Source organism: Leopardus geoffroyi, chromosome D2 (assembly GCF_018350155.1).
Source record: "Leopardus geoffroyi isolate Oge1 chromosome D2, O.geoffroyi_Oge1_pat1.0, whole genome shotgun sequence".
Classification (NCBI taxonomy): Eukaryota; Metazoa; Chordata; class Mammalia; order Carnivora; family Felidae; genus Leopardus; species Leopardus geoffroyi.
The window spans coordinates 3447052-3466507 of record NC_059334.1 but is presented as its reverse complement, the minus strand read 5'-3'; the positions used below and the strand labels follow the sequence as shown (position 1 = coordinate 3466507).

The window sequence follows — 19456 nt, the reverse complement described above, 5'->3', positions numbered from 1 at the left end:
TACATGCCTCGAGTATTGCTAAATACGTATAAGGTTTAATTTTACATTTCTTGGGTTGCTAGCATAATTTATGTGATATATCTATTGCTGATTCTTCTGTTCATTTACTTTGCCTATCTTTTTTAATTTTGATATTTTAAAATTTTATTTCCATGGCATATGTGCATAGAACAGAAATCAACACTTTGTTAGTAGTCTTACAATTTTTTTAGTGTGTTGTTTGCCTTTTAATGTTACTTGTTTTTGACATCTAGAAACTTGGCATTTTTATGTATTCAAATTTATCCCTCTTTCTCTGTTTGATTTCTGCATAGTCTTTCACCATCTGAAGGTTCTCTAAATGCTGAATTCCATTTAGTTTCAGGTATTATGTTTCCCCAACATTTAAATTTAATGTTTCAGTCTATCAAGAAAGTTGTATACTAAGGACTTAATAGTCGTCAAAATGTGGCTGGAATTTTAACTATTTTTTTTCCTTTTTTGTGAGCAAAGTAAAACTATTTGTACACTTTCTTTGCTTTCGCCCTTCTCCGTCTTAAATGGACATCAGCAGAAAATTCAATCCCTTCCCAAAACCAAATAATCCTGTTTCTATCATATTGTATCACACTGTTTTAATAGTATTGATTTGTCTATCACCACAAAAATTTAAAATAGCAATTCAGACCTCCTCTATCCTATAAGATCTGTGAAGTTCAGGAATGTGCGTGTGTGGAAAGCAGGCATGGAAACGACGTACAATGACTTAAAATTAGGAACTGGATCCAAACAATCTGGGTTTACAGAAAACCAGCAACAAAACTGGTAGAAAATGAATTTGATGGCATTCCAAACAAGAAAATACCATGTCATTGCATTTGTTGTATCTAATTTGCAACAATTCTTCCTCCAGGTCCTGAACGCCCTCCCCACCCCGCCACACACACACACAGCCAACTGCTGCCCTTGTTAATAAAATTTGAGAACTGAAACCACCTTACTATTATTTATATTTTACATTTCCTTTAAGAATTATTTTATATTCCTGCATTCAGTTACATATGTATTATATATATTATGTCATGTTTTATTATATTATATATATTCTCTGTATATATATATAGAGAGAGAGAGAGACAGAGACAGCGAGCGAGAAATTAACATACTTAAAGTTTTGCTGGGTTATAGACTTTACTTTGTTTTATTGGTTTTGATGTTCACACCTAAACATTTATACCATGGTTTACTTCTTTCTAAATTCTTTATTTTTATTCAACAGTCAAGTGACATAAGTCACTGAGTATTTTTTCAGTAAGAACATGTGAGTCCTTGCAGCTGTGAGAATGCCAGTTGTTTCACACCTGAATGAAAATATGACTGAATTTTATATTCTCCCTTCCTAAAATTTCTTCCATAGGGGCTCCTGGGTGGCTCAGTCAGTTCAGAGTCTGACTTCAGCTCAGGTCATGATCTCGCAGTTCATGAGTTTGAGTCCGCATCGGGCTCTGTGCTGACAGACACAAGTTCTGTGTCTCCCTCTCTCTCTCTGCTCCCTGCCTGCTCATGCTCTGCCTCTCAAAAATGAACAAACGTTAAAAAAAATTAAAAATAAATAAATAAAATTTCCTCTATTGTCTCTCTTGGAGCAGATTTCTGAATTATAACTAATATTTTCTTTCTTTGTTAACTTTTTTTTACTATCCAATAGAAATTTGCTTTTATCTTTTATTTTAATTTTTTAACATTTATTCATCTTTGAGGGACAGAGAATGAGTAGGGGAGAGACAGAGAAAGAGGGAGACACAGAATCAGAAGCAGGCTCCAGGCTCTGAACTGTCAGCACAGAGCCTGATATGGGACTTGAACCTACCAATAAGGAGACCGTGATCTGAGTGAAGTCAGACACTTAACCGATGGAGCCATCCAGGTGCCCCCAAATTTGCTTTTATCTTGAAGTAAACATAGCACACCAGCCTCTTCTAAGTATTGGTCTCCTTACCTTCACTGTGTTTCATGGTTTGAACATTTTCAATCTGCAAACCTAGGTGTTTTATAAAATTTGGAAGATTTATTCTCATTTATTCTATGGTATCTTTGTTACTGCATTTGGTCACTTTACCCAATGCCTTTGTCAACACCAATTAGTTACACTTCTATTTGGCCATCTGATGGTTACTGTCTTATCCCCCATGGACTCATGTGCTCCTGAAAGGTACCCCAGGAGACAGTTGCATGGCAGGGGCAGTATTCATGTGTCCACGAGGACCACACAGGGTCCTGCCTCTCAAGTTCTCTAGCTTCTGTGAGCTTCACCCTCTGCTGGTCCATAAAGTAAATAAAGGAGTTCCAGTTTTTTCCCTGAGCGGGTTGGTAATTAACTGAAGAAAAGTTTAATCCTTATCACATAGCTCCTAGCAAGTGCTAAGTATTAACAGTTATTCATTATTAATGATGCCTTCTTCATTCCTGCATCTTTAGTCCTCTTTTTTCTGTCTTTAATCTCCTTAGTTTTACTTTCTTCTCTTTGGTCACATTGTATTGCATTCTTTACTGAGTTGTATTTGAAACACAAATTTTTTTTAATAAATAACTTGTTTCTTGTAATACATTTTTGAAAAAAAAATTAATGTTCATTCATTTTTGAGAGACAGAGAGAGAGAGAGAGAGAGAGAGAGCGAGCGAGCGCAGAGAGAGAAGGAGACACAGAATCCGAAGCAGGCTCCAGGTTCCTAGCTGTCAGCTGCGGGGCCCGAACTCAGGAACCATGAGATCATGACCTGAGCTAAAGCTGGACATTTAAACAACTGAGCCACCCAGGTCCCCTTTAAAAAAAAATTTTTTTTAACCTCGATTGTAGATATCAACTATGGTATTTTTAATTTAATAGACCATACAGATATGTAATATTAGCTAAAAAAAGATATTAGTGGAATTTTCCAGTTTTATTTAATCTGATATTGTGGAAAATTTTAAACATAAAACCCATTTGTGTATCAGCTCAAGGAAAAGTATACCACCAACAATTATATCCACACTGCCATTTTGCTTTGCAGAAACATTCCTGAGATTAATAAGACGGGGAATATAAATAAGTAATTTTAGATGGCCAGTTTCATCATACGTATTATATCCTAGGCATTGAAGAAATTGAACTTACCCTATTGGATGTTCATTTGGAACACAATATACCTGCAACTCTTGATCTGTTTCCGGTTAATGAAAGGTGAATAAAGCAAAAGAAGCATCCTCTTGTTTCCATCAGGACTCTCACCCAGAGTTATCCTTCACGACTTAATCAGCAGGGAGAAGAATTTGTAAAGATTACGCCAGCCTCCTCTTGACAAACAGGAAATCTATAAAAGGCCACTGACACGGAAATACACACCAGGAGACACTAGTACAAGGAGCTCCTAATTCTTTATAGAGCTCACGCTACGTGGATTTCCTGACAATATGAGGCGAGAAAGAGAAAGGCTCATTGCATGACATGTGTAGCCATCCTGTTTCTCTTCACGGGACCGTGTCCGCCTCAGGTCACGGAACAGAATAAACACAAGGTCTGGTTTCCATGCGCTCTCACCCCGTTCCCGCGGCTGGCTTCTTGCTTCTGAATCGCAAACAAAATATGAACTTCCCAAAATGAAACCAGCAACATTTACATGCCCAGCGCCCTGAAGGACCCTGGAAAGTCTGGGCTCTTTTTGTGGAAACACAGACTGAAGCCCTTGGTTTTACTGTTTGAAGAAGTATGACCCAGGCTGGTTTTCAGCTATTTTGTCCTCACAACAGAGGCTACTTAAACCACAACAGGGGGGCCCTCAATCACTGGATACAGGTGCCTGCAGGGCTCTGATGGATGCTTCCTAAGTCTTTTTCAAATGGCATTGCTGATCTTGCTCACAGGGTCTCCGGAACCATCTGCCAGGCTTCCCAACTTGTCTTCAGAGCTTCGGTGAAATCGTTTTTTCCTTCCCTTGTTCCCGTGCTGGTAGCAAGGATGTCTTCCACACAGAATGTGCTGATTTGCCACCATGTTGACAATTTTCAAAGTGTGGGTCCAGGAATCACACTTGACAGGCCTGACTCCACAAAGCAAATTTGATAGTAATAGGTGAGGGTAGCTCTAGGTAATCTGCCTCTGGAAACACAGCTCAGGAAATTCTTGTGTAAAGATTTATGCAAACCACGTGTCCCCTTCTAACCGTTTCTGACAATCTGTCCCAAATCCTGAGCCTGCGCAAAGTCTCTTGGGGCGTGGTTTCTGCAAGCCACCTCCTTTACAACCTTATGAACAACAATTCACACCACACTGGAACTCACACGCTTCTGCAGGTCTTGTCACTGAGGACTCCTGTAGAAGTTCTATCTATTCTTTTTTTTATGTTTATTTATTTTTGAGAGAGAGAGAGAGAGAGAGAAAGAGAGAGAGAGAAGGAGAGGGAGAAGGAGACACAGAATCTGAAGAAGGCTCCAGGCTCTGAGCTGTCAGCACTACAGCACTCGAACTACGAGATCATGACCTGAGCTGAAGTCGGCGCTTAACTGACTGAGCCACCCAGGTGCCCCTGTATTTATTCTCATTGTTGGAAACCATGATTGTCTTATGATGTAGTGTTTCCGAATATCAAAATTTAATAATGGCAAGCCTACTTTCGGGATCCTGCTGCTGTCTATTCCTCAAATTCCAACTCAAAGTATTCAAACTACTAGAAAGGCATCAGAAGACACACAGACCCACAAGTTAACGAAAGTGTACATGCTGCTTTTCAACTGATGTAAACTGGTAGAAGGTTGGGAATGAAAAAGGGGGAAAAAGTGCAGATCTCATTGGAAAAAGAATTTGAACTATTCCACAGGGATCAGTAAAGAACAAGGAAACTCGTAAATATTTTTGTTTTACGTGATGAGGAATGGATGGTCAGCTTTATTTACTTAGAAAATATTTGAGGTTGGTTGCTCAACCCACAACTACTTATTGAAAGAAAGTGAAAAGAAATGGAATCACACTTACTGATATTCTGGCTGTGCCGGGTTCTCTGGAATTTTCACAACATCAGTGTTTTTCTTTTCTTTCTTTCTTTTTTTAAATTTTACTTATTTGACATAGAGAGCTATAGAGAGCAGAGGGGAGAGGGGCAGAGGGAGAGACGAGAACCGCAAGCAGGCTCCACACTCAGCATGGAGCCCGACGTAGGGCTGGATCCCAAGACCCTGGGATCACGACCTGAGCCAAAACCAAGAGTCAGACTCTCAACGACTGAGCCACCCAGGCGCCCCTTCACAAGAGCACTGTTGAGAAACCCATTACAAGCCTCAGGAAACGTGCACCCTGAGGAGGAGTCTGGGCCCTTGGGTACCCCGCTGTCCAACTGCACCCTCCCATGTCCATGTTCCTCCCCAGCAGACTCAGGCATCTCTGGCATTCTTTATTTTTCCTTTTTCTCCAAAAATGTTTATTGACAAAAAAAATCAACATATAATAATGATTTTTTTTCTTTTTTGGTAATACGGATATGTTAATAAGGAGAGTGGAAATCTTTTCTCAGGGAAGATAAGATTTCACTTAACTGGGGTTCAATCCTAGTGGTTCTCTATCATCAAGCAGGTTGCAAATGCTCATCTGTAGCACACTCCCTTCCCTCCCGGGCCAAGTCCAGACTTGGCCTCTGGGCTATAGTTTGCCAAACCAAGGCCCAGGGCCTGAAGTCTATATTCTGAAGCTTGGTCTGCAAAAGGTTTCCAAAATGTGGCTCCAGCCTACTCCCTTTCCGTACATATTTGCCATTGCTTCCATTTGCATACTCTTGCAGCCAAACCCAAAAATGTTTACGACTGACTGTAACTCACCTCACTCCCTCCATCCACCTCTTTGTCCCCGCTGTGCCCTCTGTGACCTCCTAATATCCAAAAAGTTCAAGGATCTGCTCAAATGGCACCTCCTTCTTGAGGCTCTTCCTGACCCTCCAACTAGAGTTGATCTTTCCTTCCTCTGAATACTCACAGAACTGGTATTGCCTGTTTCTGATCACTTGTAGTTGGATTTTTTAAAATTTTATTTATTTATTTTGAGAGAGAGCGAGCACGGGGGAGGAGGCAGAGTGCGAGAGAGAGAGAGAGAGAGAGAGAGAGAGAGGGAGAGGGAATCCCAAGCAGGCTCTGTGCTGTCACTGCAGAGCCCGACAGGGGGCTCAATCTCTTGAACTGTGAGGTCATGACCTGAACTGAAATCAAGAGTCGGATGCTCAACCCACTGAGCCACCTGGGTGCCCCCACTTGTACGCGCATATTCTCATACTAGACCCTCAGATCCTTGAACATAAGGTCTACGTCTTGTTCATTTTTGCGTGTCCCTCAGTATGTGCCTCGAGAGATGTGCAGCAGACAGCTGCAGAATTCCAAAATGAGCACGGAGGGAAAAGGGCTCCTACGGGATGCTTCCTGCTGTGGCTGTTCCTGAGTCGCCCACCCCTCTTCTGTGCCTCTGCTGCCCGGCTCCCTGCATCAAATCCCCTCTGCGTAACTAGGTGCCATGGGCTCTGTTTCTCTTAGTGGCCCCTGACAGATGTGATCAACCTGAGCAGTGCACACAAAGCAGGAGAACGAAGCACCCAGCCCCCCATCGAAGCACAGGGAAGGGAAACATGGAGACAAAGATGTCTCCTGAAGCAGTGAGTTACACAGGAGTTTTCCACGAGTTTTACTTTTTCTTATTAAACTAACTCAATCAGTTCCACTCCCAGGGTTTTTACATCTGCTATCTATTTAGCTTTCTACCTCACAAGTCAGGTTTCAAAGCCCCTTCTTCAGAGAAGCCCTCCCTGACTGCTCTACCTATGAAAACTCCTTCATTCATTCCCACTCATCATATCACTATTTGTCATGTTCTCCACGGTATATAGCAGTGTTTGCCTTATTTCTTTATTCATTTAACGTTCAATGTTCTCTCTGTACTAAAATGTAAGTTCCTTATAGGTACACGATCACAATCTCTGTATCTCTACCATCCAAAATATTGCCCTGCAATAAAAGTCTTTTTTATTCTCTTATTCCCTTTTATTCTCTCTCTCCCCTCTCATTGTGATAGATACGTCTATCAATTAGATGTATAGATACATCTATAAGTGATGGAATGATTCTTTTTTTGAGTGATGAAACAGTAAAAAAAGATTTCCTTTGTCAAGGAGTTAAAATATAACTGTAAGACAAAATCAATTAATATTAATATAGAGCTAATAATTAAAGGCACATCCCAATGGCACTTTCTACTAATTATTAAGAGGGCAGAGGGTAGGGTGCTAAGTGTAAACCCTAGTCCTGTCAACATACTTCTCATTTCTGAAGAGTTTTACAGCCTATCATATATTTTATTTCATTTGAGACTCACGGAAGCAATGTAACAGAAAGAGAATTACGATTTTTTTTTTAATTTTTTTTTCAACGTTTATTTATTTTTGGGACAGAGAGAGACAGAGCATGAACGGGGGAGGGGCAGAGAGAGAGGGAGACACAGAATCGGAAACAGGCTCCAGGCTCTGAGCCATCAGCCCAGAGCCCGATGTGGGGCTCGAACTCACGGACCGCAAGATCGTGACCTGGCTGAAGTCAGACGCTTAACCGACTGCGCCACCCAGGCACCCCAATTACGAATTTTTTAAATAGAAAGGTTAAATGACATCAAAAGCACAAATCCAGTGGTGACATAAGGCTCCCTAATGAAGACAGAACTTGTGGAAATACTACCCTCTTTTATTTTTCAGAAATACAGAACTACTCTTAATTGGGCAAAGTAAGCCTAGTGAGGACTAAAAGAGGAAATCTGCTACTGTTACAACGGGATTAATATCTGTTGGTATTTAGCTTGGGGGAAGCATCCCAGATCTATCTGCTAAAATAAGAAAACGTGTGGGTTTATACGTGTACAGGTAGAGTCATGTGCATACACTTTCAGCATATTCTAGTAAATCAGTGGCACCAGAATTAGATGTCACACGAATATATTTAGCCACTGATTTAAAATAAATCATACAACATACTTGCCAAAAATAACATGGAAGAAATCCATGTTTTTCTGTTTTATATGTACAGATAAGCAATTCAAAGGTGGTTAAGGACAGCCCCTACATGCATCAGTCCATGCACGTGGCAGGCCCAGAACGCACCTATCAGATGTCACCTCTCCTGTATTAGAAGGGCCTGGAGATGAAAAGAATCTCAGGTGTTTCACATGTAAAAGAGAATTGGTAAATTGCTACATTCCAAGCCTTTCAGTGATTCTTTTCGTTTCTGGGGACATCTTTCTGTGCTCTGATTTTTACCCAATATTCCAGAGCCATTCTGCCAGTGCTGGAAAAGTAGAGATGGGGTTGCTTAGATACAGCAAATCCTGTATAGGCAAGGGGGACATGAAGGTCAAAGAGTGAATTAGATTGATGTCTTGTTCTTGTTTGAAAACAGAATTTATTTGTTTTGCTGACAGAGTAAGAAAATATGGACAGTCAAGGAAGGGAAGATATATTACTTTTGCTGGAAGATGAAATTCACTAAGGAATGATAGCTATAAGGAAAAGCATAGTGAATATTATTTTAATAATAATCCACATAGAATAGAGAGACTATGAACCTAAACCTTTACTATTTCTTCCATCAAACTGGATGGAGTGATAGTTTCAATTGAGGCAAATTCCCAAACTAACCTTAAGTATAAATGGCTGCTGAAGGGCCAACAGAATCACATCATAACCCTGGATTAAGGGCACAGCCAGGAGTGCAGTGGGGCTGACGCTAAATCCTGAGTTCTCTGTGTGAAAACAACTTGTGTGCATAATGCTGAACAACACAGGCATCTCCTTAATTTTTTTGAAACACTTGTTTCTGCATTTAATTTTTTCTAATAAAAATACAATAATTTGATACAAAGTAAACACAAAAAATAATAACCAATATAACAAACATCCCCCAATTGGAAGGGAACACATTTTTCAACTACTGTAATAGCCATATTTCTCCAAAAATCTTATTTACCAAATTTTTTAGACACTAATTTTAATACAGCTCACACCACAAAGTCTTGACACAAAACATTTTTAAAAACCTATTTAATTTCCCTTTAGCACTTGTGTGTCATATTTCTACTCAAAATAAGAAACGTATGCTAATACGAGCAAATTAAAATGCTTTTTTCTTTTGCTTTGTATCCTTTAAAATTTTCTCATTCACTTTCAATCTTATAAAATGTATGCATTATCGAAAAGCTTCTTGAAAAATTACAGAATTTTCTGCATTTGAGGACACGGTGACCTAGAATTACTTTAAAAGTAATCTCCACCATAATGGAATGCCACACAAGGGCTAAAAGTTTCACTTTTAGAAAATAACAAATTGCACTGCCTTTAATAGGCCTTGACTAAATAGGCCACTGCCTTGGAAAGAAAATTACTTTTGATGTAGGCGCTCCTTCCAGTGCAGTGATTCTCCCACTGGCCCCTGGCAGGTTATCTGTGCTGTGTCCCCAGGGGCCCTGATGGGCTCAGGGGCAGGGTGCCCCTTGCTCCTGGTGGTGGCAAAGAGAGGGAAGGGGTTACCATGGACAGCACCTGGGAGGCCAACCCAGGTAGGCATGCAGTGAGTGGGACCCATCTCCCCTGAGCCACATGGGGAGTGTGGTCATCCCACCAATCCAGGTGAGGTGGAGACAGGAGACGGGAAGGGGTGAGGCAGGAAGGAAGGAGAGGCACATGGCATGCAGCCAGCATGGGCAGCACTTTTTATTGTAATTCCTGTGACTCTTTCCACGGATGGGATGTGCTGTTCCACTAACCCCAGGGGAAAGAATGTGGGTGTTGCTATAGATGGATTCCTCTCTGGGGCTTCCCGCAAATACAGGAGGCTGTGGGACAGGACTCAAGCTTGTTACAAACACTTTTTCCGGGGCCCCTGGGGGGCTCAGTCAGTTCAGTGCCTGACTTCTGATCTTGGCTCAGGTAGTGATCTCACTGTTTCTGAGTTCCAGCCCCACACTGGGCTCTGCACTGGCAGTGTGCAGCCTGCTTGGGATTCTGTGTCTCCCTCCCTCTCTGCCCCCTCCTGCTCGCGCACGCACTCTCTCTCAAAATAAAAAAAACTTTAAAAGAAATTTAAAGAAATAAAATAAAAACTCATTTTCTATGTTCCATTATTGTATCTCTACCACTTTCAGAAATCCTTGGGCCAAGTGGCAATGAATGTAACCCAAATAAGCTTTAGAATGTTCCACAGGAGATCAAGGAAAAGGAGATGATGATTATTTGCACAAGAAATATAAATACAGGGGCGCCTGGGTGACTCAGTCGGTTAAGTTTCCGACTCTTGATTTTGGCTCAGGTCATGATCTCACAGTTGATGAAATCGAGCCCCGGGTTGGGCTCTGTGTTGACAGTGTGGAGCCTGCTTGGGATTCTCTCTCTCCTCTCCCTCTCTCTCTCTCTCTCTGCCCCTTCATCATTCACACTGTCTCTTTCAAATAAAAAATAATAATAAAAAATAAAAGAAATGTAAATATTGGGGCGCCTGGGTGGCTTAATTGGTTGGGCATCCAACTTTGGCTCAGGTCATGACGTCACAGTTTGTGGACTCCAGCCCCTGCTTAGTGCGGAGCCTGCTTGGGATTCTTACTCTCTCCCTCTGCTCCTTCCCCGCTTGCAATTTTTCTCTCTAAAAACAAATAAATAAACCTAAAAAATAAAAGAACTGTAAGTATGAACTCAATCTAGCCTAAAAAAAAAAAGTTCCAAAGAATTGTAAGAATTAAGATAGACTTTCTGTGATAGTCTCAGGAGCAAGGCTGTTAATTTCATGATACTAGAAGGAAGGAAGAACAAAAGTAATTCGTTTTGAGTCATTTACTTACACAATGACAGCAATAATATTTATAAGTAATATAAAATCATAATAAGCTTTTAAACAAATACTGAAGAATAAAATAAAAATTTAAACACAATGAATACCAGATTACCATATACTGCATTAAAATTTAATAAAATTTAATTAAATGTTAAAGTTTACTAGAGTTTTGTCACTATTATGATTTACATCATGTCCATTCCTAGAAAATACAGTAGGAAGCCTATTAACTTTTTTTAATGTTTAATTTATATACAGTTAAGGTTTATCAAATTAAATTCACTGCATTACTATTAATTTTAGTAGTTTTTTTTTAATTTAAGAGAATCTTATGGGTATTCAGATTTGCCATCAATCATTGCCAAAATTTGCCTTTTATCACACAAAAAATAGATTCATTTTTTAATCTTAGTAAATTCACATTAACTTCTAAAACATCTTAATAATGGTTCTTGTGGGCATCTCTGTGTGGATTCCTATGTTCTTATGTTTTGTTTTTTTTTTTTTTAATTTTTTTTTTCTCAACGTTTATTTATTTTTGGGACAGAGAGAGACAGAGCATGAACGGGGGAGGGGCAGAGAGAGAGGGAGACACAGAATCAGAAACAGGCTCCAGGCTCTGAGCCATCAGCCCAGAGCCTGACGCGGGGCTCGAACTCACGGACCGCGAGATTGTGACCTGGCTGAAGTCGGACGCTTAACCGACTGCGCCACCCAGGCACCCATGTTCTTATGTTTTTAAATAGCTTTAGGCTTCATCACCTACAATGTCTACTGTTTGTTTTGACAGTTAACCTTCTAACAGGTACTTTATTTATGAGCATTCTTTTTACCTAAATATTGACTATTTTTGTGGTCTTAGACTTTTAGAGCAAAGAATTGACAAAATTAGGAAACTATTTAGAAAATATATATATATATAAAATTTTAGAAGAAAATATAGATCACTACATAAAAAATATAAAATATGTGAGATCTTTTCTGTAGCCAATGGATAAAATAGGTAACCAATAGGTATTTAAAAAGATATAAAATTTCAATTATAGAAAATGGAAACATTTGTATGAAAAATATATAATACAATCAACAAATAACTTACATATTATGGGAAAATATTATTATTTACCAGAATAAGGCCTAAAACTTATAATAATACTAATACAAACTTAATAACAATACTCCTTTATATAGATAAAAAAATGAAAAGACCAACTGGAAGGATGGAAAAAAATTATGAATAGATAAATCATAGATGAATAAATCATGTGACCTATAAATATTTTTTAAATGCTCAGAGTAATTATATTTTTGGATATAATGGATGTAAGCAGTAAAATGATGTATCAGATCTTTATCCAAGCACCTGTAGGTATTTCCTACAGGTATTTCTTAAAAAGAAAGGCAAGGTACTTAAAACTGTATATATAATGATTCTATTCTTTTTTTTTTTTTTTTTAATGTTTATTTATTTTTGAAGGAGAGAGAGACAGAGCGTGAGCAGGGGAGAAGTAGAGAGACAGGGAGACACAGAATATGAAGCAGGCTCCAGGCTATGAGCTGTCAGTACAGAGCCTGACGTGGGGCTGAAACTCACAAGCTGTGACATCATGATCTGAGCCAAAGTCAGACGCCCAACTGACTGAGCCACCCAGGCGCCCCAGTATAATGATTCTTTTCTTAAGGAACAGAAACATACGTATTACACATTTTACTACACGAGTGTTAAGAATCAGATGTTAGAGTCCATATCCATCAGTGTGAGACAAATAAAGAGGAAGAAAGCAAAAAGAGAAAACATGCACAAAAATGATTTCCATAAATAAAACAGCAGGCATGAGTATGTGGGAAATTATGTAATTTTATCTACATAAATACATAAATGAATAAAAATGATCATTACTGTGTGGTAGGATGTCAAGGAATTTTTGTTTCCTTCCTCATAGATTTTATTTGCTTCCTTATTATTATAACATGTAAAATTAATGAGAACAAAAGAAGGATAACATGGTGTTGAAATAGTTTCCACCCAGAAGAAAGATCCAAGTATTTAAATTTCCTCCCTAGTTAAATTAAAGTCATTTATCAAACAAATCCACGTCATTTACCCACTCTGCCCTTAAGAACCTCCATGCCAGTGGCAGTTAAACACCTTTTCCCCTTCTCATGACCCTGGTCTCTAGTTAGCATCCTTGGGTAGAAAAGCAATTGGTGAAAAGGTGATTCCTCTTTTGTAGACAAGAGAGGACGATGGAAACTTGCATGGTCAAGGCCTCAGAAACGGAATTGTGTGCTGTTGCCTTGAGCATGGCGTTTGTCCGTCAGCATGCTGGGTGCTGGCCCGAGGACAGCTCCTGCATTCATCCCCCCAGGATGCGGGCTGTGAGAACAGGCTGCACCCCGATGAGGCGCGAGCCAGGAAGACCGCTGACTCGTGTCTTTTCAGCACTGCCAACCTGGTCAAGAGGGAAGGAGATGTATGTGCTGTGGGGAGTTAGTACTACGGCCCTCTTACCCTCGCTCTTAACTACAAATGTACTAAGTACCCTGCACTACCAAGTGTGTGTTCACTGCTATTCAAGATGAGTATTGCAATTTCTGTGGCCCGGTATAACACATGCTTATTTCTCCCTCAAAGTTTAAGGTCTTACTTAGTGACCTAGGCTGGCGGAGGCACAAAGCGCTCCCGTTTTCTCTTTATGGCTTCCCAGGTTGCACTGGGGACAGAGTGGAAGATAGTACGAGAGACTATGCACAAGAGATGGTGTAGACTCTAGTAACTCCGCCCCTGATTCTACTCACTCAGTAACCATTTGCTGGAGTCTGGGCTGGATGCCAGGATTCAAGAAGAATCTTGAACGTATGCCCCAGCTTCTCACCACATATGTTTTATTGAGTGAACGAGTTAGGAACCCCGATAACTGTGACTTGTACTCAAGAAGTCTTCATTGATTTTAGGTGTTCCATGATGAATAGGAGTTTCCAAAAATCTTCAAGGGAAGACTGTCTAGGACTTAGGTACTTACGTATGTACTTACTTATTTACTTACTTATTTACTCATTCATTCATTCATTCATTCATTCATTCATTCATTCATTTATTGGAAGAGCATGTCCTTGCCTGCCTTAGATGGCAGACACTTTCATCTCCTATCTGCCTTAGATGCAAACTAGTAACTGACACTGTCTCTATTTCCAAAAATCCTCAAAACATATCCTGCACGAAAATCTGAGTATCTCTCAGGAATTCTTCTGACACTACCGAGTGCAATAACATCTCTCAATATCGAATATTGCGATCATGGCAAAGCAACAACAGAAATGTAATTTGGAGAACGGGTAAGAAACGAACTTCAGTAGTTCAAGTTCTTGTCAGGCCATACATGCACAACTTTCAGCAAAGGGAGATAAATGAGAAACTGACAGAAAACTAGCCAATCTGTATTTTTTTAAGAAAAAATTGGGGCGCCTGGATGGCTCAGTCGGTTAAACATCCGACTTCAGCTTAGGTCATGATTTCACGGTTTGTGAGTTTGAGGCCCACGCATGTTCGGCTCTGTGCTGACAGCTCAGAGCCTGGAGCCTGCATCAGATTCTGTGTCTCCCTCTCTCTCTCTGTCCCTCCCCTCCTAAAAATAAATAAGCACTAAAAAATGCTCAAAAATTAAAAAAACAAGGAAATAATACTATAAAGAGCATGTGTTTTTACTGAAAACATAACTGACCTTTTCGTCAAGTTGACAGTGGTGAGATGTACCAAAACAACTTTGTAAAGAATGACGAATACAGTTTAATGAATCAGAAGGAAGAGGAAATGATACACTTTATTCTGGGAATGGTATCATGGGCACTGAAATTTAAAAAAAAAATAGTTGAAATGAATTACATAGGCATTTGATCATAGTGCTTATTAAGTTGCTTTTTCTGTATCTGACAAACTATTCAGAAAAGTCTCCAATGGAGAAACTGTGAAAGCCCAGTGCAATACGTTATGAAATATGATTCTTCACTCGGTATGCAGGTATAGTCTCACGCAAAATTCAGGCTAAAGCGAGGGATTCGATTGACAGTCCCATTTGTTACAATTTGATGATTGCGATTAAAGAGCCTTAAAATTTTTCTCTTTGACACTTCCTTGTTTCTTCACAAAAGCAGTCTATTTCAATTTCTTTAGTTTTCTTTCCTCTTAACTGTGGTGTTACCTATAAATATTGGGTTTCTTTTTTCCAGGAATAGGGAAACTACAGTTAACTATTTCTGGATAACCACTTGATCGTATGGAAAAAAAGCCCATAAATATAGTAAAAACTTCAAATTGTTATGTACAGAGTTTAATGATTTGTATAATAAATTTGTAGATAATTGTGATTATGATTATGCCCAGGATAGTGCCTATAATTTAAAAATATGTCACCTGAAGTGAACTGCGGTACATTTTATCTCAGAGGTGTTCATTCTATTTGTCTTTGAATTCTTTTATTACCTTGTACCATGTGGTAATAAAATAAGCTGGCTTATTGGATAGTCCTTTAACTTTGGTCTTACATTACATTCCCTGCTAGATGTTTATTCCTTTGGGGGAGGGTTATCTCCGTCATCATATCCAATACAGCAACCAACATGTTGCCTAGAACACAGTAGATTTTTAGTTATTGTCTCTTGATTAAATGAACACATTCAAAATTTTGAACATTCTTACTGTTTCAAGATAAGCACTTCCCAAATTGGGCCAACTATTTTCTGAGTAGCCCTAAGAATTCTTTGGAAGAGGATAGGGATCTGTGGGGGAATGAAGCTAGGAAGGCACTATTTCTTCCCCCAAAACTTCAATCAGGATATCTTCATTGTGGCTTAAAAAATCTTTTTTATGATTATTTATTTTTTAGAGAGAGAAGTGCAGAGTGTGAGTGGGGGAGGAGCAGAGAGGCAGGAAGAGAGAGAGAGTCTGAAGCAAGCTCCAGGCTCTGAGCTGTCAGCATAGAGCCCGACACGGGGCTCTAACCCATGAATCATGAGATCATAACCTAAGCCAAAGTCAGACGCTTAACCGACTGAGCCACCCAGGTGCCCCATCCATTGTAATGAATTTTATGGGTGAAGTCAGAAAATAACAACAAAAATAAACACCTAATATGTCAGAGAGAGAGAGAGAGAGAAAGCTCTGGTCGTTTCTTCCTTTTCTTATAAAAGCATTTAACATAAGAGGGGCTCACCATCTAAACCTAGTCACCTTCCAAGGGGCCCTAACTCCAGTACAATCACATTAACACTTAGCACTTTAGTGTATAAATTTTGGGAGGACACGGTTTGGGCCATAGCACATTACTCTCAATTTACACTGAAGCTGAGTGCATGCCCCTAATAGTGATTATCTACAACTTCTGTCTACATTTCTTCTTTTACTAATATTACCTTTGGATTAGTAAATTTCCTTTACTAAGATTTTATTTGAATCCTCAGTCTTTTCTATGAACTTTAATAGTCAAGTTGAATATAAATTATTTTCCAGTTATCCCTAAATTTTAACAGATGATCCTAAAAGAAACATCATTTAAATATTAGTTACTAAAGAAAGAGTACATCTACAATTTGATAAAATTTCCTTTCCTTTACATTGATAACTTATTGATATGCTATTATACATGCTTTTGTTCCAATTACTCACACTGTCAATGAGTATATGAATTGGCTGGGTATTTTATTTGCTTGTAAATTATTATACATATCCAAAATGTCCACCATATTATAAAGAGAAATGAGAATTGAAAATATTTACAAGTGAATCCCATGCAAACAGCTCTTTTTTTTCTAAAAAGTGAGGCACTGAGAAGATAATAGTCTGGCAACTGATTTTAAATTGACCTTCTTTTACAACTGTAGCTGTGGTCTGCCTTTTTATTTAATAAAAAATGTAACTTTATATTTCATTCACATTAATACATGGTTTTCTCTTTTTTTAAATTTATTTTTGTGATTTATTTTTGAGAGACAGAGAGAGATGGAGTGTGAGGGGGTTAGGGGCAGAGAGAGGGAGACACAGAATCCGAAGCAGGCTCCAGGCTCTGAGCTGTCAGCACAGAGCCCGACGCGGGGCTTGAACCCACGAGCCGCGAGATCATGACCTGAGCCAAAGTTGTACGTTTAACCGAATGAGCCACCCAGGTGCCCCAATACGTGGTTTTCTTACATATAAATACCAGATATTAATCATATTCCCTTCTCCCTACCACAAGTATTGCATGATTTTCCATGAGCACAAGACTTTATTTTTAGTCAGGTACTGGACTTATTAGTAAGTATTTTCTAAAGGTTCCTTTCTTTACCTATAGAAGAAATATATGAAATACAGATGAATAAAGTAATGATTCTCATATTCATTGTTTACTCTTACATCATATAAGAGTTCAACCATACATCATTTTTATATTTAGAAAACTTAATTAGAGAAACTGAGGAAAAGTTTAAATTATATGTCTCTATCTCTATCTCTATCTATCTATTTGGTCTTAGAATATTATCGGGGCATTGGCTACCAGAAATAAAATCTTTTGCTCGGGCTCTGGCAGGTGCCCACCACCGAATGTGATTATCATCCTTAGAGCCGGATTGCACTACACTTATTCCTATGGAAGAAAGAAAACCTGCTACCAGACCCCCTACCCAGGAGCAAAGAAATGTGAATCATCATTTAAATTCATGCCTGCTGATTTTCATAGCATTTAGGGCTCCAGGGACACAGAGGATATAATTTTAATTTTGTTTACAGCTATCCACAGATATATTTTCTATTTATAGCTAACTCAGATTCAATTAGGTAGCCTATTATTTGATTAATTATATAGCTATCAAATCATTCAGGGTTCTCACTGTTTCAACAACAGTGGAAAAATATTCTTTCACCACTGTATATATGCAGCTATTTAGGGTCTAAATTAATATTCTGCAATTGATATTGAAATTAAAATGTTTTCTATTAGATATGGTAACCTAATAGCAAGAAAACATTCTGAAAGTAAAGTCAATGGGAAGTTGTGAATATAAAAAATATTTTTAAAAGGTAATCCTTTTAATTCTTAGAATATAATTTATGGATTAATGTTGAGAGAAATATTTTTTTGAATATTTTAACATGAATCCTCATATCTATGCAATTCGATTGCGGACTCCTATAAAAAAAAACTGGCAAAAAGCAATTAAAGACACACAGTATCTTTTTTTGGAAATTATACTGACAATACTTTTGAGTACTCACTATGCATGTGCCTACTTTTGAGTATTCACTGGTACAATTCCAGTTATTCATATTGCCAATGGATAACATGTGAGAGAGAATATTTTACAGAAGAGGGGGGCAGTGTTTTGTTAATTGATTACATCCTAAAGGATATGATCAAGTAAACACAATATTGATACCCACAGGGAATATAACCTAAAATTAAAATAATTTGATATTGCAGTAAATGAATGCAGTTCTTAAAAGTAAGATAGGTTTTCTCAAGTGGGACAGAAAGATAGCATGATTTTTCTTACAATTATGCATCCTAAATTACACCAGACTCTTCTCTTGGCTAGCTTGGAGCAAATAGGAAACCTCTATATTCAAAGGAAGCAATTACTAATTTCAGTTTATATGCCACTCATAAAATCATACTAAACAGTGTAATAGAACTAGATATAAATTCACTTAATACTTTTAAATTTCCATAAAGTGATAACAAAAGTGTTCTTGAAAGTTATTTTTGAGAATATTGACCAGAAAGGGGACAAATTTAATATATAAGAGAAAATATCTTGGCTAACGAATTGATCATCAGACTGTATTGTTAGTGAGTTTAACAAAAAAGTTCACAGGTTAATCAAACTATTTCACACTGACCATATTCTTTAATCCAAATGTAAGACACTTAAAAACTCCTAAGAGAGAGCCAGATAATGTCATATTTGTTAACTCAAATAGACCCTTGTATATAATTGCAGTTCAATGAAAAATTCCAATGGAAACCATGTTATAGTTAGAACAGAATGATGGTAAAATGCCAAATAAAAAGAAGGAAGAATCTATTGAATAAAGCAAAAAGTGAAACTGTATAGGAAATACACAAAGTAAAGAGAGATAATGTTGAAGTAGAAATAAATGAAAGAGAAAAATGAAATAGTATAGTAAATTTAAAAAACATGGCTCTCTAAAAACACAAATTAAATAGACATGCATGTAGCCAAATTGATTATTAAGAAAAAAGAAAAAGGACAGAAAGATAGAGAGCAGGATGTAAAACAGTGGATAAAAAGAGGGTCATTTAGTCTAGGTGTAGCAGAGATTAAAAACAAAAGGCATAAGAATACTTTATCAACCTACTTTTGAATAAATAGATAAAAGATACTTTTTTTTTTTACAAAAACATAATTGAATAAACATGACTCAGGAGGATTTTAAAAGAAAAAAATTAACATACATATTTCATCAACCGAATGAATGAATGATTCAATAGTTAGCTAGCTAGCTAGTCAACAAATGATCTTCCAAAAGAAGAGGCACAGATAGTTTGACAGGAGAACATAAACCACATTTCATGCAAGAACGCTCAGATTTAACTGCTTGCAA

General features: G+C 38.2%; 1 protein-coding gene across 20 annotated transcripts in view; it reads right to left on the bottom strand.

Annotated features, from left to right (window-relative positions):
- The window catches only part of PCDH15 (protocadherin related 15), a 1244966-nt gene that overhangs the window by 406857 nt on the left and 818653 nt on the right, over positions 1–19456 (bottom strand). The window contains exon 1 of one of the 20 annotated variants that reach the window (XM_045437170.1): positions 14580–14674. The exons of the other annotated variants lie outside the window; for them this stretch is intronic. The gene's annotated coding sequence lies outside the window, so the exon portion shown is untranslated. Of the gene's footprint in view, positions 1–14579; positions 14675–19456 lie in introns of those variants that run through there. 20 annotated transcript variants of the gene reach the window in all.